We start from the raw sequence: 14190 nt of genomic DNA, 5'->3' as shown, positions 1-14190 counted from the left end.
ATGGATGTGGTGTGAGTGAAGGCACAGCTCCATGTTGTAGCAGATCTGTTTTTAGCCCTGACTTTAGCAAAGAGTTTATATGGGTTGATGTACGTGCTCTTGAGTGCCATTTAGGCTGCTTGTATTCAGCAGGTTAATTATTATACCACCACAACGACTACTACTACTACTACATTATGTTTATGCACCTTTCAAAGACCCCCAAAGATGCTAAACTTGCAGCTAGCCCATTTCCTTAGCTTAAAATTTTTTTTAACCTATTTTCAGTCGTCATTTTATGTGTTGTTGGTACGAACTGAAAATTAAATTTGATTCAGTCGCGTTTTCTTCACTTTTGTTGACAGTTTGGGGGGGAAATTTGAGTCACCATTTTGCTTTGAGCCAAACATCCAAGCTAAAATTCTCCCGCAGACAATGCTAACATGCTAACGCGTACATCTTAGCCACCTTAGCTTACTAAAGGGATGTCTTTTAAGTTATTTGAGCATAAAGAGTAAACATTTTGACCTTAAATCACAAAAGTTATTACATTTAACTGGGAAGGGAATGTCTATACCAAATTTAAAGCCCTAACTCTGACAGTTTTCAAGTCTGTGGACGGACCCACCAGTATGGCTATCGCTAGCCAAACCACTAGCGTGCTTAGAAACAGCTGAGTTATTCTCTTTTCCGTTGCTGATGTATCCTGTTTTACCTTATACAGTATATTCATATTTCCTCCTCTGAGAAACCACAGGAGAAAAGGATTTCATCACCAGGATAGAAAGTGAGGTGAAGTAATAATGTAGGACATACTTCATCCGACGTGGTGAGCCATGAAAAACATGTGGTTATGCTTTTTGGTGAAGGACGCACGCACTATTTCAAACCCGAGGCGCACGTGAACACACACACACACACACACACACGGAGATATTATTTTCAGCCCTTTTTTTTTGAATGAAAGGAAGAGTGACCATTTAATGTTTTTTAGCTCGCTGGGTAAAAATTTGCAGAGCGTGCAGAAAGTGATCTAATCCGAATCGACATAAACACCCGACTTATCACCAGCCACGAGAAACATTCTTTTGATTCATTTAATCTCCCCAAAAAAAATGAAGAAGAAACAAAATCAGGCTTGGTTTGGATTAACGTGAATGGATGCATGAGTGCTACTCCTGAGGTGTCGCTTTACAGCAGGATTGAGTCCGGACATGAAGAATTTCACACTTAAGCACTTCTGCTTTTATGTAAAACCATGGGTTTCTACTTGGAAAAGAAAGAAGTAGTCAGATCTCCTACGGAGGGACGGAGAGAAAGTAAGACGAGGGAGAAGAAAGAGAGGGAGGCAGGATAGCTGGTGGCTGAGACAGGAGGAAATAATTACCCCTCTCTTTAACAATGGTGTCTGATTTACACCTCTTCAATTAAAGTGTCAGGATGTCCCACTAGAGTGATGCAGGATTTTCATGGGCTCACGAGGGCCAGATAGTCTCCTCTTGATCGGCGTGGAGGAGCAAGAATGGAAAGAAAGATGAGGCGTATCTTTCACTATCCCCGTGACAGAGCTCGGGCCGTAAATCACAGTCATGATGAGCCTCGGAGAGGAAACAGGTGTAATATCTGACGTATTTATGAGGGAAACGTGAAAAGATGATTGTGTTTCTTTGCTTTCAGCCATTTTACACCGGCCTAATTTGTGTAGAGCTGAAATTATTGATATTTCATACTGAAAAAGAAAAACCCCACATTTGAAGCCTTGCTTTCTATGTAGAGGTTCAGAAATTTTGTTTCACCATTAATTCCCTTTTTATTATTTTATTTTACGACTGATAAAGATGATCAGCGTGCAAAATAAAAACTGTATAACATAACAGTTATTTGATGAGTTAAATATGAACTCTGTTCAAGATAATGGTAAATTAGTGCAATTTTTTTTTTTTTTTAAAGAAAATGACAGTTTACCACTGGTACGGCTCTGTATTTAATAATATGATGACAGTATTTCACAATTTTAGTCATTTCACCTTTTTTTTTTTTACTGTTTTCTCCAGGTTCTTTTAACATTTACAGTTTCTAACATCCCCTCATTTAGTTTTTGCGTGATTCAGTTGATACTTTATGCAGCACATTCTTTTTTAAACCATCTTTTTTTTCCCCCCTCCAACATACTGCTCAATCTAGATTAGAGTAAAAGTTTGTCGTCGGTTTAACGACCACACTGAGTTATCATTGACAAAAAAAAATAGATATTAAAATTTTTGTATTAAAGTACAATCCTACTTTTTGTCAGTTATTTTTTTAAAAGTACTTTGAATTGCTATGCATCTGTTTCATAGGTGTTGGATCGATTAGGTTTGTATCATCAAAACATCTGAACAGGTTGTGGGATTTGTGTGTGTGTGTGTGTGTGTGTGTTATATTCCTGGCTTGATCTTTGAACACCCACACACACAGACTCACTTTTGAAGACCTAGCATCTTGTTAGTGCGGCAGATGTTACGTGTGTTTGTCATAGCAGGGTTACAGGCTCAGGAGACCCTGTTCCCGCTGTGATATTTTATCTCAGGTCACTTTATTCTGTGGTTTCTACTTTTTTTTTCTGCCCGCACAGCCAGACTGTGAGAAATTCCATGAACCACACGCAGGAAATCCATTTATTTCCTATCCATGAAAAAGTACACTGTGAACAAAGTTGTTGGGTTGTTTTTTTGTTTTTTTTTTACATCAGTGTTTTATTTTTGGTGTTTTTCCATGTTGTGCAATGACTTCCAGACCTTCCCTTTACGTGAGTTTGAGCGCCACTTCAGCAATGTAAAAGTACTTAATTGCCAGTTCAAGTTCCGCATTAAAAGCCCCGTATTTGCTTAAAATGCCTGTGAAAGAATTTAAACTGAGAACTGTTTTTGAACTATTTGGAGTAACTGTGCAGGCGGCACGGTGGTGCAGTGGTCAGCACTGTCGCCTCGCAGCAAGAAGCTTCCAGGTTCGAGCTCTGGCTGGAGCACAGGGTCTTTCTGTGTGAGTCTGCATGTTCTCCCTGTTCCTGCGTGGGTTCTCTCTGGTACTCCAGCTTCCTCCCACAGTCCAAAGACATCAAGAGGGGACGAGGCTGATTGGTACTCTAAATTGACCGTAGGTGTGAGTGTGAATGGTTGTCTGTCTCTATGTGTTGGTCCTACCATGGACTGGTGACCTGTCCAGGGTGAACCCCGCCTCTCACCTGAAGGCTGCTGGGATAGGCTCCAGCCCCCCGCGACCCTTAACAGGAATAAGTGGAAGAAAATGGATGGATGGAGAAACTGTGCTTTTTCCTCTCCTTTGAAAGGTAATAAATTGAGGTATTTTGCCCCCAAACAATTACTGTCAGTGGTACCAGGATTCAGAAGTACATCTAGAAGTTGTTGTTTTTAATCTTCAGCTAAAAATATCTCTGAAAGTAGTTGAAAACAGAGGAAGAAGAAATGAGTTTGAACACACAACAGGACGGGAGCATGAATACGTCCCTAAATCAGGTCAAATTCCAGTCAAACTAATAAATCAAGGCATCCCACTTACCTGGGTTACACTTGTAATAACTGCCATATTGAGACTGATTCTTGAAATAACACCAGCTATTCCTCCCCTCTGATTAAACCGCACAGTCGCTCAGAAGAGTTTAAAAAAAATAAAAAGGCAAGAGACGTGAATCACGGCGTGGCCAATTAGCTGCCGCTAACCAAAAAAAAACGTCTGAACGAGCATTGACAGCATCCTTCACTCTCACTCTGAGGGATGAATCCAGAGGTTTGGACCCACATTCAAAATAAAATATAAAAAAATAATAATTGTATGCAGGAGCCATGCTCTGCGAGGGAAATCTCCCCGCGCCTTGTTTCATCGTCTGGAATTTATACATTACTAGATGACGGGCAGCGATGGAGGCAGGAGGGTGGGATGGAGAGTGACTCTCTGATGGGATGGAGATTTACATAATAGAAGGACATTAGGAGTGTGAGCTCCTGCTGCAGATGCAACAGAGGGTCCACGAAAGATTAGCGGAGAGGGAGAGGGAGGGAGGGAGCAAAGGGGGTGAATCAGAGGGCGTACTTGCATGGCACACGTCCATGAGTCACTCAACCAAAGAAAATAAAATGGTTCACATCAGTTGGATTTTAAAGAACGAGACAAAACTGTGACACCGTAGGTGAAAGTGCAGTGTTGATATTGTAAAGCGACAGCGATGCAGCAAGAAGTACACAAATGACTGTTAATTCACTGGCATCCAGCTGCCACTGGATTACACAACAGCCCCCCCTTTTTTTCTTTTTTTTTTTTAACAGTGTAGAGCGATGACACAAAGCTGTTTGACACAACTTGGTCATCGGCTGTGCGGTGATTGCGCCAAAAAAAGTTAAGAAAAACAACAATCGCAATCGTCTGTGACGGATAATGAGAACATGGATATGAGAACAAGCAGTAGCCCCTCCCCCCCCCCCCCCCAACCAGCACCACACACACAACCAGCCAAACTGTGAGGGGGAAAAAAAATCATTTCGTCAAATCGACATTTTCATAAAAACGGACCACAACTGAACATTCAAAGAGAATTACTGACAAATGGAACAGAGCTTGGTTCCACCCAACCAAACCCCCCCCCCCCCATCCCACTTGGTACGGTCCTGATTGCCAGCATCTGGTGGCTTTCATGAGAACGTCCTCCACATCAAAGTCACGAACAAGCGGAAGAAACAAATCTCAACCCAGCTTCGGACTAAACCCGATCCAGTACGCTCTCACTTGCCAATTCATGGGGACGATAAGATAAACGCAGTACATCCTCCCTTATTTATTGACCCTGTTTGATGGCCAGACTGGAGCTGTTGATGGTCTGTAACTGGGTTTAATTTAGAGCGGCTTCTAATGTTTATATGAATCAGGGTGACAAATCATCAGGGACGTTATTTATTTGACAATGACAAGGATTGTTCTTCCTCTGTAACTGGATATTAGACTTTTTTTTTTTTAGCAGATTTTAATTATTATAATTGCATTGAACTATGCAGATCAAAAATAGTTGAGCTTTTTTTTTTTTTAATTTTTTTTAAATTTAAGCTCAAAAAATCTTCAAAACAGACATCTCCATGGATCCGGAAGTCCAAATGAAGTGATAGTAAGAGGAAGCTGGATTTCCTTCAGGTCTGCTGGAAAGATGCAGGGAGGGGGAAAAAAAAAGACAAAAAAAAAGACAAAAAAAAATCTATCTGAAATTGAGCAGAAAATTAGAAAAGGAAATATGCACAAGTCACCAACAGTGTGAGAGGAAAGCAAGAAAAGCGGCGCAGTGAGCAACTTATTTGTGCGACTTTCGCGTTTCCTTCTTTCTACTAAAGCTTCTGCTCATTTTTTATCTACACAACTATTTTGTACAACAGCAGCATTCAGTATTTTCACAGGAAATTCCCCTAAATTCTCCAGCATCAGGGGGGAAAAAAAAAAAAAGTCATCTCCAAGATTCACATATTTCCACATATGTGAACTGTTGACCTGGGCGTAAATGTAGTTTGGAGAGGGAAACATCGCGGAGTCTTGATTTTATTGGACCATTTGTCAATATAGAAAAAGCGACAAAGAATAACACTAAGTGCATCAGTTTTCATTAAAACCAGAAAGTATGTTTTGACTGTAACACAGCTTACGACCAGGCTCATAAACGTGAAACATAATGCAACTTTAAAGTACAATAAGTCAATTTCTGCATGATTTTTGGCTACTTTCAGTAGCAAATCGAGGGTCACAGATGGAAAAAAGGGGCCCATCGGGTCTGATTTTACCTGATACGCTCCACCGATGAGTCCTCTCATCACTGCTCATCACTTCCTGGTTTCCATCGCAGTTGCTGAGGGGGAAATAATAAATTTAAAGTTCTCTACTCAAGGCATTACCCTGGAAACCTGAAACAGAATCTGCTCATGATTAATCCGAGTTCCCGCTCAGATGCTTTACATGCAATACTGAGCTCCAACACAGTAGGATTTATTTTCTAACCATCAACATCCAGTTTATTAGGCTAATAAACTTAATTAAACTGCAATTTTACAGTAGTTGCGGTTTCAGTCTCAAGCTGGATTTATATGTTGTTTACTGGTTTCTAAGAGCAAGATCCAAGATATTAGGGCGTCTATCAGGACACAGCGCCAGTCTGTGGATTCATACATTGTTTTACGTTTTCCAAAACTTCCCATGACTTTTCCAGGTTTTCAATGACAGTATAAACCCTGTCTATGGTTCGCATTTGATGTCTGCTTCTAATTTCCTGATAGAGACATTTAAATTCTTAAAAAAAATAAAAATAAAAAAGGCTGTTTTCTAAGGATTACACCCAAAACATTACACCCGAACCCTAGAAAGTGGGTTTAGGTTTCACCCCCTCTGTAGCTTCCAAGTAAGAAAATACTCTCTCCACATGTTGTCAATCAGACCATTTTACATCTGGAGGGTCTGGGGTTTGATTGAGGCAATATCATGTCTTTATGTCCTCAAGTGAAATTATCTTGTCCAAATCATTAAAATACATGCTGAAAATCACTTTATACAGATTTCTTTGTTGTTGGGCCAAGCATATTTTTGACCTCTGACTTGCGCACTATAAAATGTATGTGAGAAACATATGTAGTTGATTACCATTTAAGATTTTAAGATGACTCTCAACTGAAAACATGTGGAGCGGCACTAAATGAACCGTAACTGCTGTTTATAGGAGAAATTAAATCGTAATGATGAGACCAATGGTGGCTATAAGACCCAAAGTATGGATGAGGGGATTATATGCGCTTTGACATTATAACCAAATGAGACAACTGGCCCCAGAGACTTTGGTGCTAGTGGTTGGACTCCAGCGAGTGACAGCTGCTGGGAGGAGAGTCCTGGAAGCAGACCCTGGAATAATGGACTTGTTGGAGGGTGGAGATGTTGCAGGAATGTCTGCTGGCCATAGACCCAGAGGATCGTTTATAACCGTCTGCACTAAACGGGGCCTAAAAAAAAAAGGCGTTTGTCACTTCCCACGTAGATATTTTGATCTATTAAAACAAACCTGACGGGTGAATGCGGGAAAGCTGACCCATGAGTATATTTTAGGGACTGGAGAGAGAATGGTGCAGGAATTAGGAATCTTTGAATGGATCTTTGGCTTGACATCTGAAATGAGGTTAGTGGTTCACGCTAGCTTGCTTAATATTTTAACCTTTTGGTCTATGGAATAAAATACATCAGTTACCAATGAATTTCAAAGTCACCCATCTGAAAAACAGCGGCGACAACTAAAAACATTGAAGCAAATAAAAGGAGCACTAAGCTAGCAGTGGAAACGCTTGGTCATGCCTAGCGTAACGTTAGCTTTGTACTGCTACCACTTCAACACTTTTACATTCATGAAAGAGTTTCTTCATTGTGAAAATGAGTCTCAAACATTTAAAACACTTACATTTTTGCTGCAGAGCTGATTTTCTGCCGTATTTTCCTCATGATGCTAACTTCCAGATAAAAAAAAATAATCATGCCTGTGGCACTCCCCATACAGGAGATGAAGATTATCAGGGCTGGTGGTGGAGGAAGGGAGACGCAAATGCAGAAGCAAGAGAGATAGAAACTCAGTACATGAATGAAGGTTTAATCACCCAAAGGTAACCAAACATAGAAACGACGACTAAAGTGAAGACACTAAAACAAGGAAGAATACGCAAGCAGAACAGTGCAACTGATAAGACTACAGCAAGAAACTAAACTGAGATACAAACTTCTCTAATGACACAACCAGAAACAGGTGGGAGAAAACAAGGAGGTAACTGGAGAAGATAAAAACGCTGCTGTGGTTGACGAGGACTAATTAACAAATGAGACACAGATGAATCGCTCAAAAAAAGGTGGGAAACTGACAAAGGCAAGAAAAGGAGACACGAGAGGAAGGTACATAAAGACCTTATCAAATCAAGAAACAAACCAGACACCAAGGAAAACAACACTGGAGCCCATGATAATATGAAACAAATGTCCAAAAGCAAAATGTCCATATTCCAATTCCACACAGGGCCGAGATAAATACAGCTCTAATATTCACAGATCCCTGCAAGTCTCGACCATATTTCACACCAAACGTTCCGATTCAAAGCCAACAAAGATGGCGCTCACCTTTGCTGTCATGGTAAATAGGATAAAGCAGATTTATCCCAATGATAGATTTGAGGAAAATCACCTCAAGGGCTTGTAGGCAAGCAGACGATAACGGAGTAGTCATTAAAGCTTAGACTTGGAAAAAGCTTATTCATGCTTGGTAATCTTTGTAAGTCTTGGAAGAATTTGGGCTTTAATGTCAATGATGCAATAAACAGCAAGTCTGTGGAGGGCTACGTTAGATGGAAATACTTGAAAGTATTTCAAGAGAGTCGGGGAAGGAGAGGAGAGGACGGTTTGTTGAGTCTATGATGACAGACTGTGGCAAACATTTGAAAAAGTTTGGATGAATGAAAAAAAATCTCCAGATGTTTCACTTCATTCTTTTTTTTGGGTTTTTTTCTTAATTCTCAGTTCATAAGTAAGGTGTTCTACACCCTGACTCAACACCATCATCTCGGCACGCCCAGGTCACGCAGCGGTCTATTCTGTTTCCTACCTAAACACGGGCGGCCGGTTCGGTTCCCCATGTTGCCATCTGTACAGACACCCTTGGCCGCGCCCTCAGGTGGGAAGCCGGACGAGGGCATGTGTCCCGTCACTGCATTAGCATCTTCTTGTTCAGTCGGGGTGAGGAGCCAAAAGATGCACCCCAACAAAGAGGTTTTGGTAGCCTGGTGTCCCCAAAGCAGCACATGGGTTGGATCAACAATCAGGACAGCTTGGCTGGGCGAACAGGCAATGTACAATTTTGGAGAAAATGAGGAAAAACTGAGAAAATATCACCAAAAAAAAAACCCACCCATCATTACTGAGGCAAATCAATTAAGGGTCTCTCAGCTACAGCTCATTAACTTGCCATTTCCTCTCTCTCTCAATAGTCTGCCTTCTGCTGTATTTTCATTCAATTTCATCCCTCATGTCCAAGAATTATAACTGTCCATGATTTTACACACCGAATGCAATCTGACCAGCTGTGCTTACTTTGTCAAAAACCCAACACTCATACATCTTGTTCTAAACTCATGGTAGTATATAGATATATGCTTGAAAACTTAACAACGAGTACCTTAGAATCATGATTTTACATTTCCTGTTGTCAGGAAAATGTTGGTTTAACCTCCTGTCAAACTGACTTGGCCAATGAACCGAAAGATCTATGGAGATCGCCTTGACAGTAAAAGCCATTATTGATTGATACTGATGAGATATACAAACCGATCGGAGAAAATCTTCAAAAAAGGACAGGAAAAAGCCTGTTTTAACAAGAACATTCCACTGCAGCCTCATTTATCATTATTCACATTACTGTTAGGCAGCTACTTTGGGATGGAGACAGAGATACGGTTGTCCTCAGGGTTCACTGAAATGTGCTTTATCACCTTCATCTGAATTCCTGCAATTTGACTGTCTCTCTGGATCACTGCTGTGACTGCAGATCTCCATGCACCTCCACTGCAGGAATTTTAATCAGATGGAGATGGAAATCAGGCTTTGCGTCTCCGCCGCTTCAAGGCAACGTCAATACCTGCCATTGTGTTCAACGCGGTTTATGCAAAACCACACTAAATATCGTGCAGGTCTACCAAACTCCAAGCAGATCATGCTGTCAATTCTGGCTGGTCATGATTTTCCGATTCAGCCTTTAGGAAAAAAAAGACCTTAAAAGGTCAGGGATCACCTGTGTATCACTGCCAGTATGTCAATCAGAGGCTAACCTCTCTGACCTGCTCAAGCAATGGAGAAGATGCAGATTTAATGCTGTCGCCGCAACTCCATCTTTAAGTCAAAACAGAGTAAATGGGGACTCTTTAAAGAGACTCACCATCTTTTTTGGACTTATGAGCTGTCTTTCCGAATCAGTTGTGAAGATGGATACCTTTCTCTCCTCTGTGCATGCATAAGGGGCTGTAATCCATGGAGAATGCCAGTTAGCGTAGCATCATGAGTAGTATAGGGCAGGGAGTGTTAGCATACCTACATCAAAAATCTTCAAATACACTTTTCTCCAAAGAGTGATCACTAAAATTGGATCACTTCTGGGCAAACCAAGATCTTTAACTTTATCCATTCAATGAGGGTATGACAGCACCTTCCATCTTCCACTATATCTATTGTGCTAAGCTAAGTAGCGGTTAGCATACCTCTGCGGGTTTCAGCTCCCGAATGCAGCACATAAGACAGAAGGTTATCTATCTTCTAGTCTGGCTCTAGGGAGTGAATTTCCCCCCAAAAAGTTGGTGTGTTCCAATGTCAACAGTACTATGAGGTAGGACTGTATGGAAGTCTGGCATTGCGGAAAGCCAAAGAAAAAGTACACACAGTATATAGGAGTTAGCGTCATTCATCTTAGACAATCTAAACACCTTAAGTTCCCTAAAGGCTTCTTTTCACAGCCATTTTAAACACCAGAAGACAGCTGAATGGGACACTTTGCAACAGTCATGGCATTGTTTGAAGTGAGATGATGGATGGAAGTACTGCATCAGCTGGTAAAAATAAACTTGCACATGTAGTGGCATCTCTCAAGAGTGTGCAGCTACCTCTCCAACCATTGTTGGATGGAGCAAAGTTCAAAGGTCCGCCTTAGAGTGGCTACAACTCAAAGGATATACAACGTCAATAAAGTGAGTGCAGAGGGTCTCCCAACTGGCTCGACTGCCATCAATTAATACAGAGGATTGCTCGGATTTAAGAAGCCGTTGCCCTGCCAACACGCTACCTGCATCACGAACAGATGTGCCAGGAGCTGGAGCCTCTGATTCAGTGATGCATGACGAATGGCTGAATTTCACTAAAGGTCGAGGGTCAAGTCGTATCCCTTACCCAACCTTGGCATTAGACACAGATGCATGATGTCAGCTCCCATGTGTTGGACTGGAAGGTGACTGCAAACCTTTTGACATGGTTGAGACTTTCCCTACGGAGCTGAAATCCTCAAAACCACTCACCATGAACCTTCAGTTCCCAGATACCAACCTGAAATTATCCCGTCCCAGAGGAGCTGCACACTTTCCTTCCCTCACCCACCCTTTCACCTCAGCGAAAAACATCCCCCAGACACCCACCAAAGCCACTCACCTGTGAAAGAAAGCTCATAGTAGAAGAGGTTCAAATTATGTCTTGTAGCATGTAGGTCATGGTTTCGCTCTGTTCTGGTCTTGTAAACTCCTGATGTGCATCAGCTCCTTTAAAAAGAATGATTTATTGAATCTGTACACATTCCCTCTGTTAAGCGAAGGTGCTCAAAAAAGGCAGTGCTGCTCTCTTGACTTCACTTTAAAAGCTTTTCAGGAACATAAAAATTACATCCTAATTCAGCAACTGTTGTTGGTTTCTTTTACAGCTTTATAGTTCACAGTTTTATGTTCATTTAAGTGTATCTTTGGAAACCTGGAGTGGCTATGGATAGGGAAACCAAAAAAGGAAAAATTGTGGCCATAGAATATAACTTCTAATGAGTTATGTTGGTGTCCTTTTTGATAAAGCTTATAGTTGGGGCCGGTCAGGCTTATCCTGGACCAGCTCCTAGTTTAAGCTGCAATAGATTTAGACTACCGGGGGACTCCCATGATGCACTGCGCTTTCTCCCCCTCTCTGTTTCTATCCATCTTTATCCACAACATTCGCATGTATCAATGCATCCATTCACCTAAACTTCTTCCCAGGAGCTGTCTGTGCTCTCTCGCCCTGCGGGTCACCTGGGGCTATAGACGTTTCATTGGGTCGACCGACTACTCACTCGCCCTGGCCCTGTGTTTCTCTCTCTCTCTCCACCTCCATCCCCATCCCTCTCCTTCTTCCTCTCAAGTCCAACTGTTTGAGGCAGATGGCCGCCCACTGGACCTGGACCGCGTGAGGTTTCTTCCTGTTGAAAGGGAGTTTTTTTTCCTCACCAACGTCACCGAGTGCTTGCTCACGTGGGAATGTCGGGTCGGCGCTAAGTAAATAAAGACTGATCAATTGGACCAGATTAAACTTGCTCCCACCGTTCAATCCATTTAAAATACAACTTGTTGCAACATTACGACCAATTTGTGGCAGAGAAATATAACTTCTTCCCACATCTCCATATATTCATGGTCTCAAGGCAACAATATAACCTGTTCCCACACTTAAAGTAGTCAGTGACCACAAGATATGATTTGTTCCCACTCTTTAATTATTCAAACTCAATCAGACAACAATGTAACAACATATGTCTTGTGGCCACAAACTTTTTCTTCTTCTTTTATGACCACTTTGAGGCTACATATTTTCCTCTTTAATTACTGTTAAAAGCTTCCATTGAGCTGCTTTTACAACTCTATACGTCACAATGCATTGCAAAGTATGTCCCTCCAAAAGCTGTGGATTGTTTCCAATTAGTTTTAGCGGAATAGGTTTAATCACAACAGCCTTTTCCAACAAATTCCAACCCTGGACCCCAGTAACCTTTTTTAAAAGAGCCCTGCAGCATATAGATGTCTACACTGACTTAAAGCCACATAACATTCAAACTCATGAAAAAGCATTCATCAGATGAGAGTTGACTGCACGGATGGCAGTAACAAGCAAGCGTATATTGGCCCCCGTGTCACCTACCACTTCTAAATTAGAGCTTGTTTAAACTTCCTGCTGTTTTATATGCTTTCTGGGGTCAGAGGTCAACTGACGAGCATGAAAAACCACGGGATAAATCAACATCCGAGAGCATTCTGCCAGGCCCAGATTAGATTGGCTTGAAATTCATTGTAAAGAGTCTCAATTAGCCTTGTTGTTACTCATTTTGATGGACGATGTGTTTGACAGATATAGAAGCAGGGAGCGTAGATTCAAGCAGTAGCTCAGCCTGCAGAAAAGAAGCACTTACCTTGAATTACATGGCAACCGGGAGTATTATGTACATTTGCATTTAATTACCTCAGCCATGGAGGCAAAAGTCCACCAGTCAGGGTTCCCAATCCTCCTGGAAAACAAGGAAATTTAGATTCAAGTTTTCCAGTCATTGAAACACCTGGAAGTTGTATTACTTTTGGTTCTATTGCATTGGCAAATTTTAATGGACTTGCTCGAGTCTATTTGAAATCTTGAAGAATGCGCTTGGCTGTGGATCCAAAACACCAGGTTTTCTTTATAATGGTTAATATTTTTGCAAAAAATCTGAGGACGTTTTGATGAAATTCATTGAGGCCAAGTGTTTTAATTAAGGAAATAGTAGATCATACTTATCAAGCTACGGAGCAGTGATCTGGCTATATTTGGGATGTTGGGAAGAAACACACGGTTCTATGTTCACGTTCCATCATATTCTCCCGGAATATTTTCTTTCACTCATTTTCAAAAAGCAAATTAATTGTAGGTTGTGGCAGTTGCTCTCAATATCCTTGACATGCTTCATTAACACGCCTCATTACTTCCAGTAATCCGTCTATATTCTTGCCGAGAATTCAATAGGAAGGCCCTTTAACAACCAGGCCAATCAAGCCCAGAGTGACACACTGGTGACATTTAATCAACATACCCAGGATTACTACCTTTTCCATTATTGCTTCTGGCTTACTTCCTGGAACTACTCTCAGCTTAGATAAGAAAAATAATTGCTCTCCTTCATTTTCTGGTGTAGTCAAGATATGATCCCTGATGAAAATTATAGATCCGACGAGCTATGACATCCTGTTTCCCCTGTCAGTGAATTAGGCATGATGGCAATGCTGCAGTTTTCGCCATCACTTTTGGCACTCAAATGTTCCACTTTGTTGATGTATTTGAATCACTCGCTCTGGTCAAGGTGTTCACTTTTAAAGCCTGAAACTGGGAGAGTGGACGATTATAGCAGGTATGACTTCATTCTCAGATGAGGGAACTGCAGCTGGATCCAAGATTAGCTTCATCATACCAAAGGTGCTCATTACAGGACAGATTATAAACATGTGCGAGGAATATAAAGAGCCAAATTATCTAGAGGTTTGAGGTTAGGGAAAAAAAATGCGAAGCAAACAAAAACAAATACCTCAGCAAAAAGCTTCTTTCTCAATCCCTGCTTGTAATTTCAGCCCCAGTTGTTGAGACATTTTCAAG

General features: G+C 41.3%; 1 protein-coding gene across 4 annotated transcripts in view; it reads right to left on the bottom strand.

Moving 5' to 3' along the window:
• sema3c (sema domain, immunoglobulin domain (Ig), short basic domain, secreted, (semaphorin) 3C) overlaps window positions 1–8031 on the bottom strand; it is a 54633-nt gene extending 46602 nt beyond the window's left edge. For 2 of the 4 annotated variants that reach the window (XR_015112472.1, XM_086201881.1), the window contains exons 1-2: window positions 7445–8031; window positions 5793–5857 (exon numbers count right to left, since the gene is read on the bottom strand). The gene's annotated coding sequence lies outside the window, so the exon portion shown is untranslated. Of the gene's footprint in view, window positions 1–795; window positions 817–3537; window positions 3654–5792; window positions 5858–7444 lie in introns of those variants that run through there. The other 2 variants (XM_086201882.1, XM_086201884.1) reach the window with 2 other exon arrangements.
• Window positions 8032–14190: the final 6159 nt, after the last annotated feature.

This window comes from Aulostomus chinensis, chromosome 4, assembly GCF_037954235.1.
Source record: "Aulostomus chinensis isolate RoL2024-O1b breed Wild chromosome 4, RoL_Achi_v1.0, whole genome shotgun sequence".
Classification (NCBI taxonomy): Eukaryota; Metazoa; Chordata; class Actinopteri; order Syngnathiformes; family Aulostomidae; genus Aulostomus; species Aulostomus chinensis.
The sequence above is the reverse complement of the archived record's forward strand: the minus strand, read 5'-3'. Positions and strand labels throughout refer to the sequence as shown.